Raw genomic sequence first — 25,517 nt, 5'->3', positions numbered from 1 at the left:
CCCAATTCGGGCATTCAGAACATATAGCACGTTGCTGTAAGCAAACACATTCTCATTCAAAGATGCAAGTTACTATGTAGGAACAAGTTTGTATAGGTATTTCAAACATGCCCAGAACTGAGCTAAACTTGGTATGTGTCCAACTCCAAGAAATGACTTCATGCCCCATCTCCCTTACTTCCAGCTAGTAAGGATCACATAATTCCTAACAAAGTTTTGACACAGATTCCCAGTTCTTGCATTCAGAACATATAGCACGTTGCTGTAAGCAAGCACATTCTCATTCAAAGTTGCAAGTTACTATGTAGGAACAAGTTTGTATAGGTATTTCAAAGATGCCCAGAACTGAGCTAAACTTGGTATGTGTCCAACTCCTAGAAATAACTTCATGCCCCATCTCCCTTACTTCCAGCTACTAAGAATCACATAATTCCTAACAAAGTTTTGACACAGATTGCCAATTCGGGCATTCAGAACATATAGCACGTTGCTGCAAGCAAGCACATTCTCATTCAAAGTTGCAAGTTACTATGTAGGAACAAGTTTGTATAGGTATTTCAAAGATGCCCAGAACTGAGCTAAACTTGGTATGTGTCCAACTCCAAGAAATAACTTCATGCCCCATCTCCCTTACTTCCAGCTAGTAAGGATCACATAATGCCTAACAAAGTTTTGACACAGATTCCCAATTCGGGCATTCAGAACATATAGCACGTTGCTGTAAGCAAGCACATTCTCATTCAAAGTTGCAAGTTACTATATAGGAACAAGTTTGTATAGGTATTTCAAAGATGCCCAGAACTGAGCTAAACTTGCTATGTGTCCAACTCCTAGAAATACCTTCATGCCCCAACTCCCTAACTTCCATCTAGTAAGGATCACATAATTCCTAACAAAGTTTTGACACAGATTCCCAATTCGGGCATTCAGAACATATAGCACGTTGCTGTAAGCAAGCACATTCTCATTCAAAGATGCAAGTTACTATGTAGGAACAAGTTTGTATAGGTATTTCAAAGATGCCCAGAACTGAGCTAAACTTGGTTTGTGTCCAACTCCAAGAAATAACTTCATGCCCCATCTCCCTTACTTCCAGCTAGTAAGGATCACATAATTCCTAACAAAGTTTTGACACAGATTCCCAATTCGGGCATTCAGAACATATAGCACGTTGCTGTAAGCAAGCACATTCTCATTCAAAGATGCAAGTTACTATGTAGGAACAAGTTTGTATAGGTATTTTAAAGATGCCCAGAACTGAGCTAAACTTGGTATGTGTCCAACTCCTAGAAATAACTTCATGCCCCATCTCCCTTACTTCCAGCTAGTAAGGATCACATAATTCCTAACAAAGTTTTGACACAGATTCCCAATTCGGGCATTCAGAACATATAGCACGTTGCTGTAAGCAAGCACATTCTCATTCAAAGTTGCAAGTTACTATGTAGGAACAAGTTTTTATAGGTATTTCAAAGATGCCCAGAACTGAGCTAAACTTGGTATGTGTCCAACTCCTAGAAATAACTTCATGCCCCATCTCCCTTACTTCCAGCTAGTAAGGATCACATAATTCCTAACAAAGTTTTGACACAGATTCCCTTTTCGGGCATTCAGAGCATATAGCACGTTGCTGCAAGCAAGCACATTCTCATTCAAAGTTGCAAGTTACTATGTAGGAACAAGTTTGTATAGGTATTTCAAAGATGCCCAGAACAGAGCTAAACTTGGTATGTCTCCAACTCCAAGAAATAACTTCATGCCCCATCTCCCTTACTTCCAGCTAGTAAGGATCACATAATTCCTAACAAAGTTCTGACACAGATTCCCAATTCGGGCATTCAGAACATATAGCACGTTGCTGCAAGCAAGCACATTCTCATTCAAAGTTGCAAGTTACTATGTAGGAACAAGTTTGTATAGGTATTTCAAAGATGCCCAGAACAGAGCTAAACTTGGTATGTCTCCAACTCCAAGAAATAACTTCATGTCCCATCTCCCTTACTTCCAGCTAGTAAGGATCACATAATTCCTAACAAAGTTCTGACACAGATTCCCAGTTCTTGCATTCAGAACATATAGCACGTTGCTGTAAGCAAGCACATTCTCATTCAAAGTTGCAAGTTACTATGTAGGAACAAGTTTGTATAGGTATTTCAAAGATGCCCAGAACTGAGCTAAACTTGGTATGTGTCCAACTCCTAGAAATAACTTCATGCCCCATCTCCCTTACTTCCAGCTACTAAGAATCACATAATTCCTAACAAAGTTTTGACACAGATTGCCAATTCGGGCATTCAGAACATATAGTACGTTGCTGCAAGCAAGCACATTCTCATTCAAAGTTGCAAGTTACTATGTAGGAACAAGTTTGTATAGGTATTTCAAAGATGCCCAGAACTGAGCTAAACTTGGTATGTGTCCAACTCCTAGAAATAACTTCATGCCCCATCTCCCTTACTTCCAGCTAGTAAGGATCACATAATTCCTAACAAAGTTTTGACACAGATTCCCTTTTCGGGCATTCAGAGCATATAGCACGTTGCTGTAAGCAAGCACATTCTCATTCAAAGTTGCAAGTTACTATGTAGGAACAAGTTTGTATAGGTATTGCTAAGATGCCCAGAACTGGGCTAAACTTGGTTTGTGTCCAACCCCTAGAAATACCTTCATCCCCCAACTCCCTTACTTCCAGCTAGTAAGGATCACATAATTCCTAACAAATTTTGACACAGATTCCCAATTCGGGCATTCAGAATATATAGCACGTTGCTGAAAGCAAGCACATTCTCATTCAAAGTTGCAAGTTAATATGTAGGAACAAGTTTGTATAGGTATTTCAAAGATGCCCAGAACTGAGCTAAACTTGGTATGTGTCCAACTCCTAGAAATAACTTCATGCCCCATCTCCCTTACTTCCAGCTAGTAAGGATCACATAATTCCTAACAAAGATTTCACACATATTCCCAATTTGGGCATTCAGAACATATAGCACGTTGCTGTAAGCAAGCACATTCTCATTCAAAGATGCAAGTTACTATGTAGGAACAAGTTAGTATAGGTATTTCAAAGATGCCCAGAACTGAGCTAAACTTGGTATGTGTCCAACTCCTAGAAATAACTTCATGCTGCATCTCCCTTACTTCCAGCTAGTAAGGATCACATAATTCCTAACAAAGTTTTGACACAGATTCCCAATTCGGGCATACAGAACATATAGCACGTTGCTGTAAGCAAGCACATTCTCATTCAAAGTTGCAAGTTACTATGTAGGAACAAGTTTGTATAGGTATTTCAAAGATGCCCAGAACTGAGCTAAACTTGGTGTGTCTCCAACTCCTAGAAATAACTTCATGCCCCATCTCCCTTACTTCCAGCTAGTAAGGATCACATAATTCCTAACAAAGATTTGACACAGATTCCCAATTCGGGCATTCAGAACATATAGCACGTTGCTGTAAGCAAGCACATTCTCATTCAAAGTTGCAAGTTACTATATAGGAACAAGTTTGTATAGGTATTTCAAAGATGCCCAGAACTGAGCTAAACTTGCTATGTGTCCAACTCCTAGAAATACCTTCATGCCCCAACTCCCTAACTTCCATCTAGTAAGGATCACATAATTCCTAACAAAGTTTTGACACAGATTCCCAATTCGGGCATTCAGAACATATAGCACGTTGCTGTAAGCAAGCACATTCTCATTCAAAGATGCAAGTTACTATGTAGGAACAAGTTTGTATAGGTATTTCAAAGATGCCCAGAACTGAGCTAAACTTGGTTTGTGTCCAACTCCAAGAAATAACTTCATGCCCCATCTCCCTTACTTCCAGCTAGTAAGGATCACATAATTCCTAACAAAGTTTTGACACAGATTCCCAATTCGGGCATTCAGAACATATAGCACGTTGCTGTAAGCAAGCACATTCTCATTCAAAGATGCAAGTTACTATGTAGGAACAAGTTTGTATAGGTATTTTAAAGATGCCCAGAACTGAGCTAAACTTGGTATGTGTCCAACTCCTAGAAATAACTTCATGCCCCATCTCCCTTACTTCCAGCTAGTAAGGATCACATAATTCCTAACAAAGTTTTGACACAGATTCCCAATTCGGGCATTCAGAACATATAGCACGTTGCTGTAAGCAAGCACATTCTCATTCAAAGTTGCAAGTTACTATGTAGGAACAAGTTTTTATAGGTATTTCAAAGATGCCCAGAACTGAGCTAAACTTGGTATGTGTCCAACTCCTAGAAATAACTTCATGCCCCATCTCCCTTACTTCCAGCTAGTAAGGATCACATAATTCCTAACAAAGTTTTGACACAGATTCCCTTTTCGGGCATTCAGAGCATATAGCACGTTGCTGCAAGCAAGCACATTCTCATTCAAAGTTGCAAGTTACTATGTAGGAACAAGTTTGTATAGGTATTTCAAAGATGCCCAGAACAGAGCTAAACTTGGTATGTCTCCAACTCCAAGAAATAACTTCATGCCCCATCTCCCTTACTTCCAGCTAGTAAGGATCACATAATTCCTAACAAAGTTCTGACACAGATTCCCAATTCGGGCATTCAGAACATATAGCACGTTGCTGCAAGCAAGCACATTCTCATTCAAAGTTGCAAGTTACTATGTAGGAACAAGTTTGTATAGGTATTTCAAAGATGCCCAGAACAGAGCTAAACTTGGTATGTCTCCAACTCCAAGAAATAACTTCATGTCCCATCTCCCTTACTTCCAGCTAGTAAGGATCACATAATTCCTAACAAAGTTCTGACACAGATTCCCAGTTCTTGCATTCAGAACATATAGCACGTTGCTGTAAGCAAGCACATTCTCATTCAAAGTTGCAAGTTACTATGTAGGAACAAGTTTGTATAGGTATTTCAAAGATGCCCAGAACTGAGCTAAACTTGGTATGTGTCCAACTCCTAGAAATAACTTCATGCCCCATCTCCCTTACTTCCAGCTACTAAGAATCACATAATTCCTAACAAAGTTTTGACACAGATTGCCAATTCGGGCATTCAGAACATATAGCACGTTGCTGCAAGCAAGCACATTCTCATTCAAAGTTGCAAGTTACTATGTAGGAACAAGTTTGTATAGGTATTTCAAAGATGCCCAGAACTGAGCTAAACTTGGTATGTGTCCAACTCCAAGAAATAACTTCATGCCCCATCTCCCTTACTTCCAGCTAGTAAGGATCACATAATGCCTAACAAAGTTTTGACACAGATTCCCAAATCGGGCATTCAGAACATATAGCACGTTGCTGCAAGGAAGCACATTCTCATTCAAAGTTGCAAGTTACTATGTAGGAACAAGTTTGTATAGGTATTTCAAAGATGCCCAGAACTGAGCTAAACTTGGTATGTGTCCAACTCCAAGAAATAACTTCATGCCCCATCTCCCTTACTTCCAGCTAGTAAGGATCACATAATGCCTAACAAAGTTTTGACACAGATTCCCAATTCGGGCATTCAGAACATATAGCACGTTGCTGTAAGCAAGCACATTCTCATTCAAAGTTGCATGTTACTATGTAGGAACAAGTTCGTATAGGTATTTCAAAGATGCCCAGAACTGAGCTAAACTTGGTATGTCTCCAACTCCAAGAAATAACTTCATGTCCCATCTCCCTTACTTCCAGCTAGTAAGGATCACATAATTCCTAACAAAGTTCTGACACAGATTCCCAATTCGGGCATTCAGAACATATAGCACGTTGCTGTAAGCAAGCACATTCTCATTCAAAGTTGCAAGTTACTATGTAGGAACAAGTTTGTATAGGTATTTCAAAGATGCCCAGAACTGAGCTAAACTTGGTATGTGTCCAACTCCTAGAAATAACTTCATGCCCCATCTCCCTTACTTCCAGCTAGTAAGGATCACATAATTCCTAACAAAGTTTTGACACAGATTCCCAATTCGGGCATTCAGAACATATAGCACGTTGCTGTAAGCAAACACATTCTCATTCAAAGATGCAAGTTACTATGTAGGAACAAGTTTGTATAGGTATTTCAAACATGCCCAGAACTGAGCTAAACTTGGTATGTGTCCAACTCCAAGAAATGACTTCATGCCCCATCTCCCTTACTTCCAGCTAGTAAGGATCACATAATGCCTCACAAAGTTTTGACACAGATTCCCAATTCGGGCATTCAGAACATATAGCACGTTGCTGTAAGCAAGCACATTCTCATTCAAAGTTGCATGTTACTATGTAGGAACAAGTTTGTATAGGTATTTCAAAGATGCCCAGAACTGAGCTAAACTTGGTATGTGTCCAACTCCTAGAAATAACTTCATGCCCCATCTCCCTTACTTCCAGCTAGTAAGGATCACATAATTCCTAACAAAGTTTTGATACAGATTCCCAATTCGGGCATTCAGAACATATAGCACGTTGCTGTAAGCAAACACATTCTCATTCAAAGATGCAAGTTACTATGTAGGAACAAGTTTGTATAGGTATTTCAAACATGCCCAGAACTGAGCTAAACTTGGTATGTGTCCAACTCCAAGAAATAACTTCATGCCCCATCTCCCTTACTTCCAGCTAGTAAGGATCACATAATTCCTAACAAAGTTTTGACACAGATTCCCAATTCGGGCATTCAGAACATATAGCACGTTGCTGTAAGCAAGCACATTTTCATTCAAAGTTGCAAGTTACTATGTAGGAACAAGTTTGTATAGGTATTTCAAAGATGCCCAGAACTGAGCTAAACTTGGTATGTGTCCAGCTCCTAGAAATAACTTCATGCCCCATCTCCCTTACTTCCAGCAAGTAAGGATCACATAATTCCTAACAAAGTTTTGACACTGATTCCCAGTTCGGGCATTCAGAACATATAGCACGTTGCTGTAAGCAAGCACATTCTCATTCAAAGTTGCAAGTTACTATGTAGGAACATGTTTGTATAGGTATTTCAAAGATGCCCAGAACTGAGCTAAACTTGGTATGTGTCCAACTCCTAGAAATAACTTCATGCCCCATCTCCCTTACTTCCAGCTACTAAGGATCACATAATTCCTAACAAAGTTTTGACACAGATTCCCAAATCGGGCATTCAGAACATATAGCACGTTGCTGCAAGCAAGCACATTCTCATTCAAAGTTGCAAGTTACTATGTAGGAACAAGTTTGTATAGGTATTTCAAAGATGCTCAGAACTGAGCTAAACTTGGTATGTGTCCAACTCCAAGAAATAACTTCATGCCCCATCTCCCTTACTTCCAGCTAGTAAGGATCACATAATGCCTCACAAAGTTTTGACACAGATTCCCAATTCGGGCATTCAGAACATATAGCACGTTGCTGTAAGCAAGCACATTCTCATTCAAAGTTGCATGTTACTATGTAGGAACAAGTTTGTATAGGTATTTCAAAGATGCCCAGAACTGAGCTAAACTTGGTATGTGTCCAACTCCTAGAAATAACTTCATGCCCCATCTCCCTTACTTCCAGCTAGTAAGGATCACATAATTCCTAACAAAGTTTTGACACAGATTCCCAATTCGGGCATTCAGAACATATAGCACGTTGCTGTAAGCAAGCACATTCTAATTCAAAGTTGCAAGATAGTATGTAGGAACAAGTTTGTATAGGTATTTCAAAGATGCCCAGAAGTGAGCTAAACTTGGTATGTGTCCAACTCCTAGAAATAACTTCATGCCCCATCTCCCTTACTTCCAGCTAGTAAGGATCACATAATTCCTAACAAAGTTTTGACACAGATTCCCAATTCGGGCATTCAGAACATATAGCACGTTGCTGTAAGCAAGCACATTCTCATTCAAAGTTGCAAGTTACTATGTAGGAACAAGTTTGTATAGGTATTTCAAAGATGCCCAGAACTGAGCTAAACTTGGTATGTGTCCAACTCCTAGAAATAACTTCATGCCCCATCTCCCTTACTTCCAGCTAGTAAGGATCACATAATTCCTAAAAAAGTTTTGACACAGATTCCCTCTTCGGGAGTTCAGAGCATATAGCACGTTGCTGTAAGCAAGCACATTCTCATTCAAAGTTGCAAGTTACTATGTAGGAACAAGTTTGTATAGGTATTGCTAAGATGCCAAGAACTGTGCTAAACTTCGTTTGTGTCCAACTCCTAGAAATACCTTCATCCCCCAACTCCCTTACTTCCAGCTAGTAAGGATCACATAATTCCTAACACATTTTAACACAGATTCCCAATTCGGGCATTCAGAACATATAGCACGTTGCTGAAAGCAAGCACATTCTCATTCAAAGTTGCAAGTTAATATGTAGGAACAAGTTTGTATAGGTATTTCAAAGATGCCCAGAACTGAGCTAAACTTGGTATGTGTCCAACTCCTAGAAATAACTTCATGCCCCATCTCCCTTACTTCCAGCTAGTAAGGATCACATAATTCCTAACAAAGATTTCACACATATTCCCAATTCGGGCATTCAGAACATATAGCACGTTGCTGTAAGCAAGCACATTCTCATTCAAAGATGCAAGTTACTATGTAGGAACAAGTTAGTATAGGTATTTCAAAGATGCCCAGAACTGAGCTAAACTTGGTATGTGTCCAACTCCTAGAAATAACTTCATGCTGCATCTCCCTTACTTCCAGCTAGTAAGGATCACATAACTCCTAACAAAGTTTTGACACAGATTCCCAATTCGGGCATACAGAACATATAGCACGTTGCTGTAAGCAAGCACATTCTCATTCAAAGTTGCAAGCTACTATGTAGGAACAAGTTTGTATAGGTATTTCAAAGATGCCCAGAACTGAGCTAAACTTGGTGTGTCTCCAACTCCTAGAAATAACTTCATGCCCCATCTCCCTTACTTCCAGCTAGTAAGGATCACATAATTCCTAACAAAGTTTTGATACAGATTCCCAATTCGGGCATTCAGAACATATAGCACGTTGCTGTAAGCAAACACATTCTCATTCAAAGATGCAAGTTACTATGTAGGAACAAGTTTGTATAGGTATTTCAAACATGCCCAGAACTGAGCTAAACTTGGTATGTGTCCAACTCCAAGAAATAACTTCATGCCCCATCTCCCTTACTTCCAGCTAGTAAGGATCACATAATTCCTAACAAAGTTTTGACACAGATTCCCAATTCGGGCATTCAGAACATATAGCACGTTGCTGTAAGCAAGCACATTTTCATTCAAAGTTGCAAGTTACTATGTAGGAACAAGTTTGTATAGGTATTTCAAAGATGCCCAGAACTGAGCTAAACTTGGTATGTGTCCAGCTCCTAGAAATAACTTCATGCCCCATCTCCCTTACTTCCAGCAAGTAAGGATCACATAATTCCTAACAAAGTTTTGACACAGATTCCCAAATCGGGCATTCAGAACATATAGCACGTTGCTGCAAGCAAGCACATTCTCATTCAAAGTTGCAAGTTACTATGTAGGAACAAGTTTGTATAGGTATTTCAAAGATGCTCAGAACTGAGCTAAACTTGGTATGTGTCCAACTCCAAGAAATAACATCATGCCCCATCTCCCTTACTTCCAGCTAGTAAGGATCACATAATGCCTCACAAAGTTTTGACACAGATTCCCAATTCGGGCATTCAGAACATATAGCACGTTGCTGTAAGCAAGCACATTCTCATTCAAAGTTGCATGTTACTATGTAGGAACAAGTTTGTATAGGTATTTCAAAGATGCCCAGAACTGAGCTAAACTTGGTATGTGTCCAACTCCTAGAAATAACTTCATGCCCCATCTCCCTTACTTCCAGCTAGTAAGGATCACATAATTCCTAACAAAGTTTTGACACAGATTCCCAATTCGGGCATTCAGAACATATAGCACGTTGCTGTAAGCAAGCACATTCTAATTCAAAGTTGCAAGATAGTATGTAGGAACAAGTTTGTATAGGTATTTCAAAGATGCCCAGAAGTGAGCTAAACTTGGTATGTGTCCAACTCCTAGAAATAACTTCATGCCCCATCTCCCTTACTTCCAGCTAGTAAGGATCACATAATTCCTAACAAAGTTTTGACACAGATTCCCAATTCGGGCATTCAGAACATATAGCACGTTGCTGAAAGCAAGCACATTCTCATTCAAAGTTGCAAGTTAATATGTAGGAACAAGTTTGTATAGGTATTTCAAAGATGCCCAGAACTGAGCTAAACTTGGTATGTGTCCAACTCCTAGAAATAACTTCATGCCCCATCTCCCTTACTTCCAGCTAGTAAGGATCACATAATTCCTAACAAAGATTTCACACATATTCCCAATTCGGGCATTCAGAACATATAGCACGTTGCTGTAAGCAAGCACATTCTCATTCAAAGATGCAAGTTACTATGTAGGAACAAGTTAGTATAGGTATTTCAAAGATGCCCAGAACTGAGCTAAACTTGGTATGTGTCCAACTCCTAGAAATAACTTCATGCTGCATCTCCCTTACTTCCAGCTAGTAAGGATCACATAACTCCTAACAAAGTTTTGACACAGATTCCTAATTCGGGCATACAGAACATTTAGCACGTTGCTGTAAGCAAGCACATTCTCATTCAAAGTTGCAAGTTACTATGTAGGAACAAGTTTGTATAGGTATTTCAAAGATGCCCAGAACTGAGCTAAACTTGGTGTGTCTCCAACTCCTAGAAATAACTTCATGCCCCATCTCCCTTACTTCCAGCTAGTAAGGATCACATAATTCCTAACAAAGTTTTGACACAGATTGCCAATTCGGGCATTCAGAACATATAGCACGTTCCTGTAAGCAAGCACATTCTCATTCAAAGATGCAAGTTACTATGTAGGAACAAGTTTGTATAGGTATTTCAAAGATGCCCAGAACTGAGCTAAACTTGCTATGTGTCCAACTCCTAGAAATACCTTCATGCCCCAACTCCCTTACTTCCATCTAGTAAGGATCACATAATTCCTAACAAAGTTTTGACACAGATTCCCAATTCGGGCATTCAGAACATATAGCACGTTGCTGTAAGCAAGCACATTCTCATTCAAAGATGCAAGTTACTATGTAGGAACAAGTTTGTATAGGTATTTCAAAGATGCCCAGAACTGAGCTAAACCTGGTATGTGTCCAACTCCTAGAAATAACTTCATGCCCCATCTCCCTTACTTCCAGCTAGTAAGGATCACATAGTTCCTAACAAAGTTTTGACACAGATTGCCAATTCGGGCATTCAGAACATATAGCACGTTGCTGTAAGCAAGCACATTCTCATTCAAAGTTGCAAGTTACTATGTAGGAACAAGTTTGTATAGGTATTTCAAAGATGCCCAGAACTGAGCTAAACTTGGTATGTGTCCAACTCCTAGAAATAACTTCATGCCCCATCTCCCTTACTTCCAGCTAGTAAGGATCACATAATTCCTAACAAAGTTTTGACACAGATTCCCAATTCGGGCATTCAGAACATATAGCACGTTGCTGTAAGCAAGCACATTCTCATTCAAAGTTGCAAGTTACTATGTAGGAACAAGTTTGTATAGGTATTTCAAAGATGCCCAGAACTGAGCTAAACTTGGTATGTGTCCAACTCCTAGAAATAATTTCATACCCCATCTCACTTACTTCCAGCTAGTAAGGATCACATAGTTCCTAACAAAGTTTTGACACAGATTCCCAATTCGGACATTCAGAACATATAGCACGTTCCTGTAAGCAAGCACATTCTCATTCAAAGTTGCAAGATAGTATGTAGGAACAAGTTTGTATAGGTATTTCAAAGATGCCCAGAACTGAGCTAAACTTGGTATGTGTCCAACTCCTAGAAATAACTTCATGCCCCATCTCCCTTACTTCCAGCTAGTAAGGATCACATAATTCCTAACAAAGTTCTGACACAGATTCCCAATTCGGGCATTCAGAACATATAGCACGTTGCTGTAAGCAAGCACATTCTCATTCAAAGTTGCAAGTTACTATGTAGGAACAAGTTTGTATAGGTATTTCAAAGAAGCCCAGAACTGAGCTAAACTTGGTATGTTTCCAACTCCTAGAAATAATTTCATGCCCCATCTCACTTACTTCCAGCTAGTAAGGATCACATAATTCCTAACAAATTTCTGACACAGATTCCCAATTCGGGCATTCAGAACATATAGCACGTTGCTCTAAGCAAGCACATTCTCATTCAAAGTTGCAAGTTACTATGTAGGAACAAGTTTGTATAGGTATTTCAAAGATGCCCAGAACTGAGCTAAACTTGGTATGTGTCCAACTCCTAGAAATAACTTCATGCCCCATCTCCCTTACTTCCAGCTAGTAAGGATCACATAATTCCTAACAAAGTTTTGACACAGATTCCCAATTCGGGCATTCAGAACATATAGCACGTTGCTGTAAGCAAGCACATTCTCATTCAAAGTTGCAAGTTACTATGTAGGAACAAGTTTGTAGAGGTATTTCAAAGATACCCAGAACTGAGCTAAACTTGGTATGTGTCCAACTCCTAGAAATAACTTCATGCCCCATCTCCCTTACTTCCAGCTAGTAAGGATCACATAATTCCTAACAAAGTTTTGACACAGATTCCCAATTCGGGCATTCAGAACATATAGCACGTTGCTGTAAGCAAGCACATTCTCATTCAAAGTTGCAAGTTACTATGTAGGAACAAGTTTGTATAGGTATTTCAAAGATGCCCAGAACTGAGCTAAACCTGGTATGTGTCCAACTCCTAGAAATAACTTCATGCCCCATCTCCCTTACTTCCAGCTAGTAAGGATCACATAATTCCTAACAAAGTTTTGACACAGATTCCCAAATCGGGCATTCAGAACATATAGCACGTTGCGGCAAGGAAGCACATTCTCATTCAAAGTTGCAAGTTACTATGTAGGAACAAGTTTGTATAGGTATTTCAAAGATGCCCAGAACTGAGCTAAACTTGGTATGTCTCCAACTCCAAGAAATAACTTGTTGCCCCATCTCCCTTACTTCCAGCTAGTAAGGATCACATAATTCCTAACAAAGTTTTGACACAGATTCCCAATTCGGGCATTCAGAACATATAGCACGTTGCTGTAAGCAAGCACATTTTCATTCAAAGTTGCAAGTTACTATGTAGGAACAAGTTTGTATAGGTATTTCAAAGATGCCCAGAACTGAGCTAAACTTGGTATGTGTCCAACTCCTAGAAATAACTTCATGCCCCATCTCCCTTACTTCCAGCTAGTAAGGTTCACATAATTCCTAACAAAGTTTTGACACAGATTCCCAATTCGGGCATTCAGAACATATAGCACGTTGCTGTAAGCAAGCACATTCTCATTCAAAGTTGCAAGTTACTATGTAGGAACAAGTTTGTATAGGTATTTCAAAGATGCCCAGAACTGAGCTAAACTTGGTATGTCTCCAACTCCAAGAAATAACTTCATGCCCCATCTCCCTTACTTCTAGCTAGTAAGGATCACATAATTCCTAACAAAGTTTTGACACAGATTCCCAATTCGGGCATTCAGAACATATAGCACGTTGCTGTAAGCAAGCACATTCTCATTCAAAGTTGCAAGTTACTATGTAGGAACAAGTTTGTATAGGTATTTCAAAGATGCCCAGAACTGAGCTAAACTTGGTATGTGTCCAACTCCTAGAAATAACTTCATGCCCCATCTCCCTTACTTCCAGCTAGTAAGGATCACATAATTCCTAACAAAGTTTTGACACAGATTCCCAATTCGGGCATTCAGAAAATATAGCATGTTGCTGTAAGCAAGCACATTCTCATTCAAAGTTGCAAGTTACTATGTAGGAACAAGTTTGTATAGGTATTTCAAAGATGCCCAGAACTGAGCTAAACTTGGTATGTGTCCAACTCCTAGAAATAACTTCATGCCCCATCTCCCTTACTTCCAGCTAGTAAGGATCACATAATTCCTAACAAAGTTTTGACACAGATTCCCAATTCGGGCATTCAGAACATATAGCACGTTGCTGTAAGCAAGCACATTCTCATTCAAAGTTGCAAGTTACTATGTAGGAACAAGTTTGTATAGGTATTTCAAAGATGCCCAGAACTGAGCTAAACTTGGTATGTGTCCAACTCCTAGAAATAATTTCATGCCCCATCTCACTTACTTCCAGCTAGTAAGGATCACATAATTCCTAACAAAGTTTTGACACAGATTCCCAATTCGGGCATTCAGAACATATAGCACGTTCCTGTAAGCAAGCACATTCTCATTCAAAGTTGCAAGATAGTATGTAGGAACAAGTTTGTATAGGTATTTCAAAGATGCCCAGAACTGAGCTAAACTTGGTATGTGTCCAACTCCTAGAAATAACTTCATGCCCCATCTCCCTTACTTCCAGCTAGTAAGGATCACATAATTCCTAACAAAGTTTTGACACAGATTCCCAATTCGGGCATTCAGAACATATAGCACGTTGCTGTAAGCAAGCACATTCTCATTCAAAGTTGCAAGTTACTATGTAGGAACAAGTTTGTATAGGTATTTCAAAGATGCCCAGAACTGAGCTAAACTTGGTATGTGTCCAACTCCTAGAAATAACTTCATGCCCCATCTCCCTTACTTCCAGCTAGTAAGGATCACATAATTCCTAACAAAGTTTTGACACAGATTCCCTTTTCGGGCATTCAGAGCATATAGCACGTTGCTGTAAGCAAGCACATTCTCATTCAAAGTTGCAAGTTACTATGTAGGAACAAGTTTGTATAGGTATTTCTAAGATGCCCAGAACTGTGCTAAACTTCGTTTGTGTCCAACTCCTAGAAATACCTTCATCCCCCAACTCCCTTACTTCCAGCTAGTAAGGATCACATAATTCCTAACAAATTTTGACACAGATTCCCAATTCGAGCATTCAGAATATATAGCACGTTGCTGAAAGCAAGCACATTCTCATTCAAAGTTGCAAGTTAATATGTAGGAACAAGTTTGTATAGGTATTTCAAAGATGCCCAGAACTGAGCTAAACTTGGTATGTGTCCAACTCCTAGAAATAACTTCATGTCCCATCTCCCTTACTTTCAGCTAGTAAGGATCACATAATTCCTAACAAAGATTTCACACATATTCCCAATTCGGGCATTCAGAACATATAGCACGTTGCTGTAAGCAAGCACATTCTCATTCAAAGATGCAAGTTACTATGTAGGAACAAGTTAGTATAGGTATTTCAAAGATGCCCAGAACTGAGCTAAACTTGGTATGTGTCCAACTCCTAGAAATAACTTCATGCCCCATCTCCCTTACTTCCAGCTAGTAAGGATCACATAATTCCTAACAAAGATTTCACACATATTCCCAATTCGGGCATTCAGAACATATAGCACGTTGCTGTAAGCAAGAACATTCTCATTCAAAGTTGCAAGTTACTATGTAGGAACAAGTTAGTATAGGTATTTCAAAGATGCCCAGAACTGAGCTAAACTTGGTATGTGTCCAACTCCTAGAAATAACTTCATGCCCCATCTCCCTTACTTCCAGCTAGTAAGGATCACATAATTCCTAACAAAGTTTTGACACAGATTCCCAATTCGGGCATTCAGAACATATAGCACGTTGCTAAAGCAAGCACATTCTCATTCAAAGATGCAAGTTACTATGTAGGAACAAGTTTGTATAGGTATTTCAAAGATGCCCAGAACTGAGCTAAACTTGGTATGTGTCCAACTCCTAGAAATAACTTCATGCCCCATCTCCCTTACTTCCAGCTAGTAAGGATCACATAATTCCTAACAAAGTTCTGACACAGATTCCCAATTCGGGCATTCAGAACATATAGCACGTTGCTGCAAGCAAGCACATTCTCATTCAAAGTTGCAAGTTACTATGTAGGAACAAGTTTGTATAGGTATTTCAAACATGCCCAGAACTGAGCTAACCTTGGTATGTCTCCAACTCCAAGAAATAACTTCATGCCCCATCTCCCTTACTTCCAGCTAGTAAGGATCACATAATTCCTAACAAAGTTTTGACACAGATTCCCAATTCGGGCATTCAGAACATATAGCACGTTGCTGTAAGCAAGCACATTCTCATTCAAAGTTGCAAGTTACTATGTAGGAACAAGTTTGTATAGGTATTTCAAAGATGCCCAGAACTGAGCTAAACTTGGTATGTGTCCAACTCCTAGAAATAACTTCATGCCCCATCTCCCTTACTTCCAGCTAGTAAGGATCACATAATTCCTAACAAAGTTTTGACACAGATTCCCAATTCGGGCATTCAGAACATATAGCACGTTGCTGTAAGCAAGCACATTCTCATTCAAAGTTGCAAGTTACTATGTAGGAACAAGTTTGTATAGGTATTTCAAAGATGCCCAGAACTGAGCTAAACTTGGTATGTGTCCAACTCCTAGAAATAATTTCATGCCCCATCTCACTTACTTCCAGCTAGTAAGGATCACATAATTCCTAACAAAGTTTTGACACAGATTCCCAATTCGGGCATTCAGAACATATAGCACGTTCCTGTAAGCAAGCACATTCTGATTCAAAGTTGCAAGATAGTATGTAGGAACAAGTTTGTATAGGTATTTCAAAGATGCCCAGAACTGAGCTAAACTTGGTATGTGTCCAACTCCTAGAAATAACTTCATGCCCCATCTCCCTTACTTCCAGCTAGTAAGGATCACATAATTCCTAACAAAGTTTTGACACAGATTCCCAATTCGGGCATTCAGAACATATAGCACGTTGCTGTTAGCAAGCACATTCTCATTCAAAGTTGCAAGTTACTATGTAGGAACAAGTTTGTATAGGTATTTCAAAGATGCCCAGAACTGAGCTAAACTTGGTATGTGTCCAACTCCTAGAAATAACTTCATGCCCCATCTCCCTTACTTCCAGCTAGTAAGGATCACATAATTCCTAACAAAGTTTTGACACAGATTGCCAATTCGGGCATTCAGAACATATAGCACGTTGCTGCAAGCAATCACATTCTCATTCAAAGTTGCAAGTTACTATGTAGGAACAAGTTTGTATAGGTATTTCAAACATGCCCAGAACTGAGCTAACCTTGGTATGTCTCCAACTCCAAGAAATAACTTCATGCCCCATCTCCCTTACTTCCAGCTAGTAAGGATCACATAATTCCTAACAAAGTTTTGACACAGATTCCCAATTCGGGCATTCAGAACATATAGCACGTTGCTGTAAGCAAGCACATTCTCATTCAAAGTTGCAAGTTACTATGTAGGAACAAGTTTGTATAGGTATTTCAAAGATGCCCAGAACTGAGCTAAACTTGGTATGTGTCCAACTCCTAGAAATAACTTCATGCCCCATCTCCCTTACTTCCAGATAGTAAGGATCACATAATTCCTAACAAAGTTTGGACACAGATTCCCAATTCGGGCATTCAGAACATATAGCACGTTGCTGTAAGCAAGCACATTCTCATTCAAAGTTGCAAGTTACTATGAAGGAACAAGTTTGTATAGGTATTTCAAAGATGCCCAGAACTGAGCTAAACTTGGTATGTGTCCAACTCCTAGAAATAATTTCATGCCCCATCTCACTTACTTCCAGCTAGTAAGGATCACATAATTCCTAACAAAGTTTTGACACAGATTCCCAATTCGGGCATTCAGAACATATAGCACGTTCCTGTAAGCAAGCACATTCTCATTCAAAGTTGCAAGATAGTATGTAGGAACAAGTTTGTATAGGTATTTCAAAGATGCCCAGAACTGAGCTAAACTTGGTATGTGTCCAACTCCTAGAAATAACTTTATGCCCCATCTCCCTTACTTCCAGCTAGTAAGGATCACATAATTCCTAACAAGTTTTGACACAGATTCCCAATTCGGGCATTCAGAACATATAGCACGTTGCTGTAAGCAAGCACATTCTCATTCAAAGTTGCAAGTTACTACGTAGGAACAAGTTTGTATAGGTATTTCAAGGATGCCCAGAACTGAGCTAAACTTGGTATGTGTCCAACTCCTAGAAATACCTTCATCCCCCAACTCCCTTACATCCAGCTAGTAAGGATCACATAATTACTAACAAATTTTGACACAGATTCCCAATTCGGGCATTCAGAACATATAGCACGTTGCTAAAGCAAGCACATTCTCATTCAAAGTTGCAAGTTACTATGTAGGAACAAGTTTGTATAGGTATTTCAAAGATGCCCAGAACTGAGCTAAACTTGGTATGTGTCCAACTCCTAGAAATAACTTCATGCCCCATCTCCCTTACTTCCAGCTAGTAAGGATCACATAATTCCTAACAAAGTTCTGACACAGATTCCCAATTCGGGCATTCAGAACATATAGCACGTTGCTGTAAGCAAGCACATTCTCATTCAAAGTTGCAAGTTACTATGTAGGAACAAGCTTGTATAGGTATTTCAAAGATGCCCAGAACTGAGCTAAACTTGGTATGTGTCCAACTCCTAGAAATAACTTCATGCCCCATCTCCCTTACTTCCAGCTAGTAAGGATCACATAATTCCTAACAAAGTTTTGACACAGATTGCCAATTCGGGCATTCAGAACATATAGCACGTTGCTGTAAGCAAGCACATTCTCATTCAAAGATGCAAGTTACTATGTAGGAACAAGTTTGTATAGGTATTTCAAAGATGCCCAGAACTGAGCCAAACTTGGTATGTGTCCCACTCCTAGAAATAACTTCATGCCCCATCTCCCTTACTTCCAGCTAGTAAGGATCACATAATTCCTAACAAAGGTTTGACACAGATTCCCAATTCGGGCATTCAGAACATATAGCACGTTGCTGTAAGCAAGCACATTTTCATTCAAAGTTGCAAGTTACTATATAGGAACAAGTTTGCATAGGTATTTCAAAGATGCCCAGAACTGAGCTAAACTTGGTATGTGTCCAACTCCTAGAAATAACTTCATGCCCCATCTCCCTTACTTCCAGCTAGTAAGGATCACATAATTCCTAACAAAGTTTTGACACAGATTCCCAATTCGGGCATTCAGAACATATAGCACGTTGCTGTAAGCAAGCAGATTCTCATTCAAAGATGCAAGTTACTATGTAGGAACAAGTTTGTATAGGTATTTCAAAGATGCCCAGAACTGAGCTAAACTTGGTATGTGTCCAACTCCTAGAAATAACTTCATGCCCCATCTCCCTTACTTCCAGCTAGTAAGGATCACATAATTCCTAACAAAGTTTTGACACAGATTCCCAATTCGGGCATTCAGAACATATAGCAAGTTGCTGTAAGCAAGCACATTCTCATTCAAAGTTGCAAGTTACTATGTAGGAATAAGTTTGTATAGGTATTTCAAAGATGCCCAGAACTGAGCTAAACTTGGTATGTGTCCAACTCCTAGAAATATCTTCATGCCCCATCTCCCTTACTTCCAGCTAGTAAGGATCACAATATTCCTAACAAAGTTTTGACACAGATTGCCAATTCGGGCATTCAGAACATATAGCACGTTGCTGTAAGCAAGCACATTCTCATTCAAAGATGCAAGTTACTATGTAGGAACAAGTTTGTATAGGTATTTCAAAGATGCCCAGAACTGAGCTAAACTTGGTATGTGTCCAACTCCTAGAAATAACTTCATGCCCCATCTCCCTTACTTCCAGCTAGTAAGGATCACATAATTCCTAACAAAGTTTTGACACAGATTGCCAATTCGGGCATTCAGAATATATAGCACGTTGCTGTAAGCAAGCACATTCTCATTCAAAGATGCAAGTTACTATGTAGGAACAAGTTTGTATAGGTATTTCAAAGATGCCCAGAACTGAGCCAAACTTGGTATGTGTCCAACTCCTAGAAATAACTTCATGCCCCATCTCCCTTACTTCCAGCTAGTAAGGATCACATAATTCCTAACAAAGGTTTGACACAGATTCCCAATTCGGGCATTCAGAACATATAGCACGTTGCTGTAAGCAAGCACATTTTCATTCAAAGTTGCAAGTTCCTATGTAGGAACAAGTTTGTATAGGTATTTCAAAGATGCCCAGAACTGAGCTAAACTTGGTATGTGTCCAACTCCTAGAAATAATTTCATGCCCCATCTCACTTACTTCCAGCTAGTAAGGATCACATAATTCCTAACAAAGTTTTGACACAGATTCCCAATTCGGGCATTCAGAACATATAGCACGTTGCTGTAAGCAAGCACATTCTCATTCAAAGATGCAAGTTACTATGTAGGAACAAGTTTGTATAGGTATTTCAAAGATGCCCAGAACTGAGCTAAACTTGGTATGTGTCCAACTCCTAGAAATAACTTCATGCCCCATCTCCCTTACTTCCAGCTAGTAAGGATCACATAATTCCTAACAAAGTTTTGACACAGATTCCCAATTCGGGCATTCAGAACATATAGCACGTTGCTGTAAGCAAGCACATTCTCATTCAAAGTTGCAAGTTACTATGTAGGAACAAGTTTGTATAGGTATTTCTAAGATGCCCAGTACTGAGCTAAACTTGGTATGTGTCCAACTCCTAGAAATAACTTCATGCCCCATCTCCCTTACTTCCAGCTAGTAAGGATCACATAATTCCTAACAAAGTTTTGACACAGATTCTCTTTTCGGGCATTCAGAGCATATAGCACGTTGCTGTTAGCAAGCACATTCTCATTCAAAGTTGCAAGTTACTATGTAGGAACAAGTTTGTATAGGTATTTCTAAGATGCCCAGAACTGTGCTAAACTTCGTTTGTGTCCAACTCCTAGAAATACCTTCATCCCTCAACTCTCTTACTTCCAGCTAGTAAGGATCACATAATTCCTAACAAATTTTGACACAGATTCCCAATTCGGGCATTCAGAATATATAGCACGTTGCTGAATGCAAGCACATTCTGATTCAAAGTTGCAAGCTAATATGTAGGAACAAGTTTGTATAGGTATTTCAAAGATGCCCAGAACTGAGCTAAACTTGGTATGTGTCCAACTCCTAGAAATAACTTCATGCCCCATCTCCCTTACTTCCAGCTAGTAAGGATCACATAATACCTAACAAAGATTTCACACATATTCCCAATTCGGGCATTCAGAACATATAGCACGTTGCTGTAAGCAAGCACATTCTCATTCAAAGATGCAACTTACTATGTAGGAACAAGGTAGTATAGGTATTTCAAAGATGCCCAGAACTGAGCTAAACTTGGTATGTGTCCAACTCCTAGAAATAACTTCATGCTGCATCTCCCTTACTTCCAGCTAGTAAGGATCACATAATTCCTAACAAAGTTTTGACACAGATTCCCAATTCGGGCATACAGAACATATAGCACGTTGCTGTAAGCAAGCACATTCTCATTCAAAGTTGCAAGTTACTATGTAGGAACAAGTTTGTATAGGTATTTCTAAGATGCCCAGAACTGAGCTAAACTTGGTGTGTCTCCAACTCCTAGAAATAACTTCATGCCCCATCTCCCTTACTTCCAGCTAGTAAGGATCACATAATTCCTAAAAAAGTTTTGACACAGATTCCCAATTCGGGCATTCAGAACATATAGCACGTTGCTGTAAGCAAGCACATTCTCATTCAAAGTTGCAAGTTACTATGTAGGAACAAGTTTGTATAGGTATTTCAAAGATGCCCAGAACTGAGCTAAACTTGGTATGTGTCCAACTCCTAGAAATAATTTCATGCCCCATCTCACTTACTTCCAGCTAGTAAGGATCACATAATTCCTAACAAAGTTTTGACACAGATTCCCAATTCGGGCATTCAGAACATATAGCACGTTGCTGTAAGCAAGCACATTCTCATTCAAAGTTGCAAGTTACTATGTAGGAACAAGTTTGTATAGGTATTTCAAAGATGCCCAGAACTGAGCTAAACTTGGTATGTGTCCAACTCCTAGAAATAACTTCATGCCCCATCTCCCGTACTTCCAGATAGTAAGGATCACATAATTCCTAACAAAGTTTTGACACAGATTCCCAATTCGGGCATTCAGAACATATAGCACGTTGCTGTAAGCAAGCACATTCTCATTCAAAGATGCAAGTTACTATGTAGGAACAAGTTTGTATAGGTATTTCAAAGATGCCCAGAACTGAGCTAAACTTGGTATGTGTCCAACTCCTAGAAATAACTTCATGCCCCATCTCCCTTACTTCCAGCTAGTAAGGATCACATAATTCCTAACAAAGTTTTGACACAGATTCCCAAATCGGGCATTCAGAACATATAGCACGTTGCTGCAAGCAAGAACATTCTCATTCAAAGTTGCAAGTTACTATGTAGGAACAAGTTTGTATAGGTATTTCAAAGATGCCCAGAACTGAGCTAAACTTGGTATGTGTCCAACTCCTAGAAATAACTTCATGCCCCATCTCCCTTACTTCCAGCTAGTAAGGATCACATAATTCCTAACAAAGTTTTGACACAGATTCCCAATTCGGGCATTCAGAACATATAGCACGTTGCTGTAAGCAAGCAGATTCTCATTCAAAGATGCAAGTTACTATGTAGGAACAAGTTTGTATAGGTATTTCAAAGATGCCCAGAACTGAGCTAAACTTGGTATGTGTCCAACTCCTAGAAATAACTTCATGCCCCATCTCCCTTACTTCCAGCTAGTAAGGATCACATTATTCCTAACAAAGTTTTGACACAGATTGCCAAATCGGGCATTCAGAACATATACCACGTTGCTGTAAGCAAGCACATTCTCATTCAAAGATGCAAGTTACTATGTAGGAACAAGTTTGTGTAGGTATTTCAAAGATGCCCAGAACTGAGCTAAACTTGGTATGTGTCCAACTCCTAGAAATAACTTCATGCCCCATCTCCCTTACTTCCAGCTAGTAAGGATCACATAATTCCTAACAAAGTTTTGACACAGATTCCCTATTCCGGCATTCAGAACATATAGCACGTTGCTGTAAGCAAGCACATTCTCATTCAAAGATGCAAGTTACTATGTAGGAACAAGTTTGTATAGGTATTTCAAAGATGCCCAGAACTGAGCCAAACTTGGTATGTGTCCAACTCCTAGAAATAACTTCATGCCCCATCTCCCTTACTTCCAGCTAGTAAGGATCACATAATTCCTAACAAAGGTTTGACACAGATTCCCAATTCGGGCATTCAGAACATATAGCACGTTGCTGTAAGCAAGCACCTTTTCATTCAAAGTTGCAAGTTACTATGTAGGAACAAGTTTGTATAGGTATTTCAAAGATGCCCAGAACTGAGCTAAACTTGGTATGTGTCCAACTCCTAGAAATAATTTCATGCCCCATCTCCCTTACATCCAGCTAGTAAGGATCACATAATTCCTACCAAAGTTTTGACACAGATTCCCAATTCGGGCATTCAGAACATATAGCACGTTGCTGTAAGCAAGCACATTCTCATTCAAAGTTGCAAGATAGTATGTAGGAACAAGTTTGTATAGGTATTTCAAAGATGCCCAGAACTGAGCTAAACTTGGTATGTGTCCAACTCCTAGAAATAACTTCATGCCCCATCTCCCTTACTTCCAGCTAGTAAGGATCACATAATTCCTAACAAAGTTTTGACACAGATTCCCTTTTCGGGCATTCAGAGCATATAGCACGTTGCTGTTAGCAAGCACATTCTCATTCAAAGTTGCAAGTTACTATGTAGGAACAAGTTTGTATAGGTATTTCTAAGATGCCCAGAACTGTGCTAAACTTCGTTTGTGTCCAACTCCTAGAAATACCTTCATCCCCCAACTCCCTTACTTCCAGCTAGTAAGGATCACATAATTCCTAACAAATTTTGACACAGATTCCCAATTCGGGCATTCAGAATATATAGCACGTTGCTGAAAGCAAGCACATTCTGATTCAAAGTTGCAAGTTAATATGTAGGAACAAGTTTGTATAGGTATTTCAAAGATGCCCAGAACTGAGCTAAACTTGGTATGTGTCCAACTCCTAGAAATAACTTCATGCCCCATCTCCCTTACTTCCAGCTAGTAAGGATCACATAATACCTAACAAAGATTTCACATATATTCCCAATTCGGGCATTCAGAACATATAGCACGTTGCTGTAAGCAAGCACATTCTCATTCAAAGATGCAAGTTACTATGTAGGAACAAGTTAGTATAGGTATTTCAAAGATGCCCAGAACTGAGCTAAACTCGGTATGTGTCCAACTCCTAGAAATAACTTCATGCTGCATCTCCCTTACTTCCAGCTAGTAAGGACCACATAATTCCTAACAAAGTTTTGACACAGATTCCCAATTCGGGCATACAGAACATATAGCACGTTGCTGTAAGCAAGCACATTCTCATTCAAAGTTGCAAGTTACTATGTAGGAACAAGTTTGTATAGGTATTTCAAAGATGCCCAGAACTGAGCTAAACTTGGTGTGTCTCCAACTCCTAGAAATAACTTCATGCCCCATCTCCCTTACTTCCAGCTAGTAAGGATCACATAATTCCTAACAAAGTTTTGACACAGATTCCCAATTCGGGCATTCAGAACATATAGCACGTTGCTGTAAGCAAGCACATTCTCATTCAAAGTTGCAAGTTACTATGTAGGAACAAGTTTGTATAGGTATTTCAAAGATGCCCAGAACTGAGCTAAACTTGGTATGTGTCCAACTCCTAGAAATAACTTCATGCCCCATCTCCCTTACTTCCAGCTAGTAAGGATCACATAATTCCTAACAAAGTTTTGACACAGATTCCCAATTCGGGCATTCAGAACATATAGCACGTTGCTGTAAGCAAGCACATTCTCATTCAAAGTTGCAAGTTACTATGTAGGAACAAGTTTGTATAGGTATTTCAAAGATGCCCAGAACTGAGCTAAACTTGGTATGTGTCCAACTCCTAGAAATAACTTCATGCCCCATCTCCCTTACTTCCAGTTAGTAAGGATCACATAATTCCTAACAAAGTTTTGACACAGATTCCCTTTTCGGGCATTCAGAGCATATAGCACGTTGCTGTAAGCAAGCACATTCTCATTCAAAGTTGCAAGTTACTATGTAGGAACAAGTTTGTATAGGTATTTCTAAGATGCCCAGAACTGTGCTAAACTTCGTTTGTGTCCAACTCCTAGAAATACCTTCATCCCCCAACTCCCTTACTTCCAGCTAGTAAGGATCACATAATTCCTAACAAATTTTGACACAGATTCCCAATTCGGGCATTCAGAACATATAGCACGTTGCTGAAAGCAAGCACATTCTCATTCAAAGTTGCAAGTTAATATGCAGGAACAAGTTTGTATAGGTATTTCAAAGATGCCCAGAACTGAGCTAAACTTGGTATGTGTCCAACTCCTAGAAATAACTTCATGCCCCATCTCCCTTACTTCCAGCTAGTAAGGATCACATAATTCCTAACAAAGATTTCACACATATTCCCAATTCGGGCATTCAGAACATATAGCACGTTGCTGTAAGCAAGCACATTCTCATTCAAAGATGCAAGTTACTATGTAGGAACAAGTTAGTATAGGTATTTCAAAGATGCCCAGAACTGAGCTAAACTTGGTATGTGTCCAACTCCTAGAAATAACTTCATGCTGCATCTCCCTTACTTCCAGCTAGTAAGTATCACATAATTCCTAACAAAGTTTTG

The sequence above is a fragment of the Diceros bicornis genome, chromosome 12 (genome assembly GCF_020826845.1).
Source record: "Diceros bicornis minor isolate mBicDic1 chromosome 12, mDicBic1.mat.cur, whole genome shotgun sequence".
Taxonomy (NCBI): domain Eukaryota; kingdom Metazoa; phylum Chordata; class Mammalia; order Perissodactyla; family Rhinocerotidae; genus Diceros; species Diceros bicornis.
This window is presented reverse-complemented; position numbering follows the sequence as displayed.